Raw genomic sequence first — 9,469 nt, 5'->3', positions numbered from 1 at the left:
TTCACAACTTTCCATCCACGCCACATTTCATCCGTGCAGGCTTCCATCTGCACCATGCTCCATATTCATCCTGTTCCACCTTCATCATGTTCCATCCTTGCTGTTTCATTGGTGCTGCATTCTGTCTGCTCAGTCCTCCATTTGCTCCGTAGTACCATCTGTGCCATTCGTCCCCGCCACATTCCATCCTGTTGTATTCCTGCTACACCATGTTCAGTGTGCACCCCATTTCATCTGCACAATGTTCCATCTGCACTGTGTTCAATCTGCACCATTTTCTATCTGCACTGCATTTCATCTGTGCAGAGTTCCATCTGCACCTTATAGGTCGTTTCCACCAAGCAGTCCGGCTCAGTTCGGTGTGGAACGGCACGCTTTTTTTTTTTTTTTTTTTTTTTTTTTTTGCGTTTCTATAGAGCAAAAGTTGGAAAGCATCCCAAAAAACCGACCCGTACCATCCCACTTTTCGGCACCCTCCTGTAGGGGTGCCAATCTTACCTACCCGTACCAAAAAGGTGGAGCTACACACACAACAATCGGGGCTGCACTGACGTCAGATTTGGGATAAGATTCAGAGCTCAAGCCTTGTAAGCCACCTCCTTGCTTCCCTGATAGTGGCTGCATGTCATTTAAAGGAGTTCTGCACAATAAATGTCATTGCAATCGTGACGTCAGGCTGAGCATTACACAAAAGGCTGTCATTATTTTAGTATCTAGTAGTACAGAAAGGTTTACCAAAACGTATTTATTCTTTGACATATGATGTTAAAACCTCAGCGTTTAATATGTGTGCTTTCAGTGAATAAATCCACTTCTAAACTCTCATAATTCATTGAAATTCCATTGAAAACCATGCATGGTGACTCCTGATATCATTTAAGGATTATATCAGAATTTCAAGTCACAAAAATTTCCAGCATACTTAAACTACCAGCACTAGTTTGAAGCTTAAAGATGTTCCACAGAGTAAGGGTAGAAACTACAAACATCTCCCCTCTCTGGGGGTAAAGACCCCCGTTTCCCAGCAGGCTGCATGTTTAGGGGCCTGTATGCTGAGCTGCTAAACATTTGGAGCTCTAACGTATGGAGTTGGCGTGATCTGACTTTTTTTTACATCCATGCTTCATACAGTCGAACATCCATCCTCCCCACGGCTCTGCAGAAGCCTCTGCTCCACCCATCTTCTGCTCTATCTCCGTGCTCCAGCTTTCACCATCCCTCCCAGCATCCCTCCACCGCTCCATCAGCAGCAGGGGGGGCGGCAGGGAAGCCATCTGACTGACTCTATCGGAGCTATCGGTAAATCCTCCACCGGGGTTACTGGAATGATTTCAGTGTGTTTCAGAGGTAAAGAGCTCTGTGTACTGTATATATGTGTGTGCTAGCCTGCAGGGAGGCTTCTGCAGAGGAACAGAGCGTGTGGGATCGAGGGCTCGTATCACAGTCAGTTTATCAGCAGCTGGGTCTGATTGGAATTGGGCCTGAGGACAGGAAAGTAATATGGTGTTGAAGTGAGATCTCTTCTCATCAGATCCCAGGGCTTGCTGTAGCCATCTCTGATTGGCTGGAAAGGTTACGGATCAGCCCCACCATCACTTTGTGTGTTTGTTGGTGGTTTGTGTTTGCCGCACGTGCTGCTCTTCCTCCCACACATCACGGCGGCATCTGCAGCGAGCCGTGGAGATAAAACTGAAGCAGCAAAAACACACCTTCAAAGTCAGCAATGATTTACCGTGTGCAATTTACATCTAAAACTTTTATTACCCCAACCAGCCCGGCAGAGACTCTTCTAGAAGTGATGGAAATATAAACGTCAGGCATGAAGACGGCCCTTAATGCACAGTGTGAGGCAGATTTCCCATTCTCTTTGAGAAAATGTCAACAGAAATTAAAGAGAAAATCTGGTGGTAGAAAAGATCTCTGTTGTCTGATCTCAGAGGAAACGTGCTGCCAAATTTGGAAAACCAACAATCTCAGCAACAGTTCTCAAGAAAAAAATATATTTGTTGGCAGATCTGCAGAAAAAAAAAATAATCCCAGGATAGAGGAGAGACTGGTTGCCAAATCTCATGAGATTAGAGAGAGTTTGGTTGCTGGCTGAAGAGAAAGAAGCGATGGCATAAACCCTTACATGATTTTAGGGGCCATAACAGCTGTAGATAGAGTACAAGGGCCATGAGGGGCCCTCACACCCTGTCTGCTTAATCCAACAACCCCAGGAAGATACAACAGCATGGCTTCATTATCAAAATAGAGTAACATCAGATCTGACAGAGATGATCAAACATTTAGCAAGGCAAGGCAAGTTTATTTGTATAGCACATTTCAGCAATAAGGCAATTCAAAGTGCCTCACACAGGACATTAAAATACACTAACAAAGGGAAAAAAGAAACACAATGGAAAATTTTAAACGAAACATGTAAAAGGTGATTAAAAACAGCAAATAAGATCCACAAAAGATAAAAACCTGGGTTCCTCTTGACCTTGGTCTGGAGACTGAATTCTGTCCCAGATAGTTTCACGTTTCTGGCCAATACCAGATCCTTATCTGAGCTCCAAGCTCTTGACTTAAAACAATTTAAAAGAAGAATGTAAAAGGTGATAAAACAGCACATAAAATCCAAAAAAGGTAAAAACACGTATATAAAAGTTACAGTGCAGAGTTAGAGCAAAAATAGAAAATTTAAAAAGTAATAATGTTTACCTCATTACCTCTTAAAAAAAAAAAAATTAACGGATCAAAGTCAGAACTCTGAGATAAAAGACAGAACCATTAGATCAAAGTCAGAATAATGAGATCAAAGTCAGAATAATGAGATCAAAGTCAGAATAATGAGATCAAAGTCAGAAACCTGAGAATACAGTCAGAACTCTGAGATTAAAGACAGAACTCTGAGATTAAAGTCAGAACTCTGAGATTAAAGACTGAACTCTTAGATCAAAGTCAGAATAATGAGATCAAAGTCAGAACTCTGAGATCAAAGACAGAATTCTGAGATCAAAGTTAGAGCTCTGAGATCAAAGTCAGAGCTCTGAGATCAAAGACTGAATAATGAGTTCAAAGTCAGAACTCTGAGATGACAGTCAGAATTCTGAGACTAAAGACAGAACTCTGAGATCAAAGTCAGAATAATGAGGTCAAAGTCAGAACTCTGAGATTAAAGACTGAACTCTTAGATTAAAGTCAGAGCTCTGAGATCAAAGTCAGAACTCTGAGATTAAAGACAGAGCTCTGAGACTAAAGTCAGAATAATGAGATCGAAGTCAGAACTCTGAGATCAAAGTCAGAACTCTGAGATTAAAGTCAGAACTCTGAGATCAAAGTCAGAATATTGAGATTAAAGTCAGAATTTTGAGATTATAGTTAGATTTCTCAAGTCAAAGTCAGACTTCTTAAATTGAAGGCAGATTTCAAAGATTAAATGCAAAGTTTTTGTGATTAAAGTCATAATTCAGAGATTTAAGTCAGATCTAGAAAGTGTTGGTGGGATCATATGCCAGGAATGTCTCAGGATTTTACAGCAGGAGTTGGAAAGAGTAGCAGAGGAGAGGAATGTCTAGGTTGTCCTTCTGCTTCCACTCTGACCTGACCTGGACTAGCAACAGGAGAGGGATGGAGAGATTCTAACCTTAATCTCAGGATTCTGATTTCAAAGTTTTCGAGTTAATTTCTAGAGTTTGAACTCAAAGTTTCTCAAAAATGTCACCTCTGTCAGGTTAGCCTTCAGTTTAAGACTACATTTCATAACTTTCAGTCATAGAATCTTCAGAAATGTGTTTCTTAGCTGTTTGTCTTGTTGGCATGACATTGAAATTGAATTGAAATGTCTTTATACTCTAATTTCTAAGGTTCAGCCTCTGATAAAGGTCAGACAGATGAAAACATTTGATACTAAAGAAGAGCAAGAAAAGAGATGAATATTGTGAATTCTATGGATGCATATTTAAACTTAAACTCCTAGAAGTCTTCTGAGAAGTTTTAAGGACAATTGGAGCAATGGTGTGGCGTGCAAATTAACACAGACATACAGACACGCCAACAATGATAGAAGATTAAATGCTTTTAAGCTGTTTTTCATTAGTACATTTCACTTTGTCAGGTTTTTTGTCGTCCTGTCCCTACTTTTTTGAGATGTGCTGCTGCCATCAAATTTAAGATGAGCCAATATTTTTCATGAAACATTAAAATGTCTCAGTTAAACATCTGAAATGTTGTTTGTGCTCTACTGTGAACAAAATACAGGTTTGACATTGGCTTCTATTTTTTTACATTTGACAAGGCACCCCAAATTTTTTGGAATTGGCGTCGTACTGAACGAGGTCTGGCTGCCTTTAACAGAAAAGTCACCACGGCCAATGAGAGTCAGCCGTACTTTGATCCCGTATACCTGGTGGAGGCGTGTGACGATGGTCTACTCATATCGCTGACCTCTCAGTGACTGCTCCATCATCAGTGTGTGTAGGTGTGTGTGTGCGTGTGTATGTAGGTGTATGTGTGTCAGTGTGTATATGAATGAGTGGGGAGCGCGATTGACCTGAAAATTGTCTATTAAATGTCCTCAATAATTATTGATCTGCTGCTGCTGGGGGCCGTTATCAGAGTTCTATGAGGCTGTAATTATGAGCAGTAGTGATTGGTCTGAACGTAGGTGTTTCAGTGTGAGAGGTTAAATCCATCACGGTTCGCCCCGTGGCCGCCATTAGAGAAAGGTCAATGTTCACGGCTCGCCTTGACAGCTCTGAATGGCTAATTAAGATCTGGATCAGTGATGGCGATGTCAAATGTCGGAGTGATTGACAGGAAGGACTGACGGGCCATCATCTCACACACAGATTTAACAGTAGGTCCTCTATCTAACAGAGTGTTACCAGGAAGATCAACAAGATAACTTAAATATTATTTAACATTTTTGTTGTTTTAAGCAGGTAAAACTCCTTTAAATGTCCTAAAATCTCCAGAATGAGCTGCTTTAATGACACAGTCTAACCCTGACCCTGACTTTTACCCGCCCCACAGTAAAACTAATGTTTGAACTCACAGTCACAGTTTAAACACAGCAAGAAATGTTCAGGGAATGTCTCTATGAGCGAGCAGGCAGAGGAGGCATCGTTCAAACCCTTCCAACCTCTGGATGGTAAACTGGTTGACTTCAAAGTTCACATCATTTTTCTAGTTGTGATGTCATGTGACCTGGTGCCTCGTCATGATTTGAGCAGTGAAGATGCTGGTGAAAAGAATGAATGTTCAGTCTAAACCTGTGCACTGATTAAACTGGAATGGTGACTGGGGGCCTAAATGCAAGGATGGAATGTTTAACACCTGTGCAAGAAAGCTTCGAAGGCAAGCATGCAATGTTTTACAGCTGTTAGGGATGAAATCATCTTCAGTGGTGAAAATGGAATGTGTTACAGCTGTTAAGTTAACAACATCTTCAAAGGCAAGAATGGAATGTTTTATGGCTGTAAAAAGATGACATCATCTTTAAAGGCAAGAATAGAATGTTTAATAGCTGTTAAGGATGAAATCACCTTCAATGGCGAGAATGGAATGTGTTATACCTGTAAAGAATGACATCACCTTGAAAGTCAAAGGTGGAATATTCTATAGACTAAAGGATGAAATCATCTTCAAAGGCAAGAATGGAATGTGTTATAGATGCTAAGGTAACAATATCTTCAAAGCTAAGAATGGAATGTTTAATAGCTGTTAAGGTAACATCTTCAAAGGCAAGGAAGTAATGTTTTATAGTTGTTAAGGTAACAATATCTTCACAGCCAAGAATGGAATGTTTAATAGCTGTTAAGGTAACATCTTCAAAGACAAGGATGGAATGTTTTATAGTTGTTAAGGTAACAATATCTTTAAAGGCAAAAATGTTTTATGGCTGTAAAGAATGACATTATCTTGAAAGGCAAAAGTTAAATATTTTATAGAATATAGGATAAAATCATTTTCAAAGTCAAGAATGGAATGTTTTACGGGGTACGGTAACAACATCATCAAAGGCAAGGATGGAATGTTTTTTTTTGGCTGTAAAGGATGACATCATCTTGAAAGGCAAGGATGGAATGTTTTATAGCTGTTAAGGTAACAATATCTTCAAAGGCAAGGATGGAATGTTTTACAGCTGGTAAGGTAACAACATCTTTAAAGGCAAGGATGGAATGTTGTTTTGGCTTTAAAGGATGACATCATCTTGAAAGGCGAGGATGGAATGTTTTTTTTTTTGGCTGTAAAGGATGACATCATCTTGAAAGGCGAGGATGGAATGTTTTTTTTTTGGCTGTAAAGGATGACATCATCTTGAAAGGCAAGGATGGAATGTTTTATAGCTGTTAAGGTAACAATATCTTCAAAGGCAAGGATGGAATGTTTTACAGCTGGTAAGGTAACAACATCTTTAAAGGCAAGGATGGAATGTTGTTTTGGCTTTAAAGGATGACATCATCTTGAAAGGCGAGGATGGAATGTTTTTTTTTTTGGCTGTAAAGGATGACAAAGCACTGGACCTTGGGGGACCTTTGCTGCAGCCATCCCCACCCTGAGGAACTCACTCCCACAAAACATCAGGAACTCAGACTCAATACTAAATTTCAAATCACTTCTCAAAACTCACCTGTTCAAATTGCATCTTCTTGACCCCTTTTTTCCTTTGTTTTGTTTTGTTTGTGAAGCATCTTTGAGTGTCCAAAAAGCAGTGTATAAGTGTGATGTATAATTATTATTATTATTATTATTATTATCATCTTAAAAGGCAAGAATGTAATGTTTAACAGCTCTTAAGGATGAAATCACCTTCAGTGGAATGGATTGTGTCTCAGTTGGAGGTATATATGTGTCATCAGCATAAAATAAAAAAAGCCAGATAAAGATTCTGAATGATGAACCTAAAGGAATAGTTTAAATAAAAAATTAAAGGGAACCTGAAATAGCCCTTGTGGTACACCACAGGTGGTGTGTAGTTACATGTGGAGGCAGCAAAGGTTCTGTTTAAAGACAGGAATAAAATCTAGTAAGAGCGTCCCTTTGTTTAGTAGAATCCAGCAGATCACGTCCATGATGGTCGGCCTGTAATGTCAGCTGTTGATGATGTGTTCACATCAGTGGTTTTCAACCATTTTTTGGCGCACCTTAGATCTAGTTAAATTCTCAAGGTACACTAACCTTGCAAAGCAGATGGATACGCCTGTTTCCTTGTTTTTCACTGGCGAATCCATCTTGTTAAGCTCCCGTCTGAATCGTTTGGGCCCGGTTAGCCAGCGACAGGACCAATCAGCGATGAGGGGCGGTACTTTCAGGCACAGCAGTGTCGTGACATAAACAAGCAGCAGCAAGAGCTGGTGCAGTTATGGAGGAAGAGATTAGCGTGGATGCTGCTAAAGCGCCAGTTTTATGAGAACTTGACGACATTTCTTCATGAAAAGAAGAACAGAGAACAGCAGTGAGTTGTTTTCTTTCCAAAAACCACAAAAGTCGAGTACCGACATCTCTATAGTCACCATGTTTCACGTTAATCCTTGGTAGCAGCGCAAGCGCTGCTCGATAGCTGCTACGTCACGTGTTTTGTTGCTCTGATTGGCCCGTGGAGATGTGACAGACAGAACGTTCATCCAATCACACTCTGAGTTTTTTTTAAATCCTCTGCCTTTTCTCAAACGTTTCCTATTGAAGCTTTCCCAGACGGATGTGTGAAACACATCCCTCTGGCGTGTCAGGTTAAAGGTACACCATATCCATACAAAATCATCAGCACCCACTCTTCCTTATTTGCTCACATTTATAGTTATCTGTGACTCACAGCGCCTCCTAGGGACCTGGGGGTCTTCTAGATTTGCAGTATTCCTCTTCTGCAGCTGCCTTTGAGTTTGTTACCCACGCTGATGAAATCAGCAGGGGGTTATGGAAAGGGTTACGTATCTTTCTTTCTTTCTTTCTTTGTATGTGTACTAGATAACTCCAGAACAGAAAGTCGGATCCTCACCAAACTTTCAGGGAATGTTGGGATAGTGACAGGGAAGAATTGATTAGATTTTGGTGATGATCCGCGCACCCGTTCAGTTTTTCTCTGACTTCGAAATTTTGAACACTACGGTAATCAATGGGAGCGTGAGTTCCTCGGTGGCGCTGCGTAGGCGTGGGTCTGCTTCCTCAGACGGCCACTCTAGTTTCATGACTGTGTTCCGTTTATCTTTCTGCAGCCAGTTTTATTTTTGCTTTTTGTGGCAGTTGACAGCATGTTTGATTTATTGCATGTGTTTCTGATGTGCACTTCTGAATCTGCTGCATGTCTCTGGATTGTTCTGATTATTTCCAGTGTGCACATTTGAGATGTTGCAGTTTACTTTTACTGTTTCACTGTTCACTGTTTTTATCTCTTGTTGTTCAGATTAATTCACCATAGACTGAACAGCATTTGACTAAACCCTCTCTTCCTGCAGGCTGCTCTTTATTTCTGTTGTTACAAAGAATCAAATTTGAGGTTTGGTTCTCAAATGAACCCATGAAGTGATTTTAAAGCCATCATCAGTTATTATATTCAATTATTGTAATTAAGCTGTCAAATACTGATGTAATAATTCCACATTCAGACGCCCAGAGCTGTTAGAAAGAAGGGAAAAATCAGAGAAATAAGACTGGAGCTGATTATTACACTCCCTCATAGACAGAAGGATTCCCACCATGCTGGTTTATAAGAATGTGACTCTGAGAGCTGATTGGATGTAGACGAACCCTCTCAGTGAACGCTGACACACACACACACACACACACACAGATCTGTAAATCACTGAAAGACCGTCACACTCCATGAAGCACAGAGCGGTGAGCTGCCAACAAACCTTCAAGGATGTTTTCACAGATCATGTGACAATAAAAACAAATATGTCACTGCTCACGGCGCTGTTAGCTCCCCTGAGAGGTGCATTATGGGAAGAAGTCAATACTAAATATCTGAACGGATGGTTCGTCTCACTTTTCTTCACATATACGTACCTTTATGATGATATCTGTAGATCTGAGAAGGCTACAGCTGCAAACGCCCCGTAGCTTTACCTCCCCTCAGATTTAAATGTAGTAATAATGAAACACAGAGGACGCACTGATTACAGAGCTCATTCTTTTTAACCGTTCCTGCCACCTTTAACCAGCTTCTGCTTCTTTTAAAATCTTGTTCCACCATCTATCCACAACAGTTATTGTCATTTCTAACTCTTTTCTACCTTCAAACTCATATTGTCCACTTCAGCCAATTTCTGCTGCTTTTAAAATCCAGTGACCATCCATTAACCATCCTTTTAGGCCAATTACTGCCATTTTCCCCACATTTCTGCCTTTTTAAACACATTTTTACCTCCTTTAACCAACTTCTTTTACTTCTCATATGTTGTTCTACCACCTATCTGCCCGTCCTGCCATTATAAACCCATTTTTGCTAGTGTTTAATCCTGTCTCATCACACTTTCTGCCT

The sequence above is a fragment of the Cheilinus undulatus genome, linkage group 17, assembly GCF_018320785.1.
Source record: "Cheilinus undulatus linkage group 17, ASM1832078v1, whole genome shotgun sequence".
Taxonomy (NCBI): domain Eukaryota; kingdom Metazoa; phylum Chordata; class Actinopteri; order Labriformes; family Labridae; genus Cheilinus; species Cheilinus undulatus.
This window is presented reverse-complemented; position numbering follows the sequence as displayed.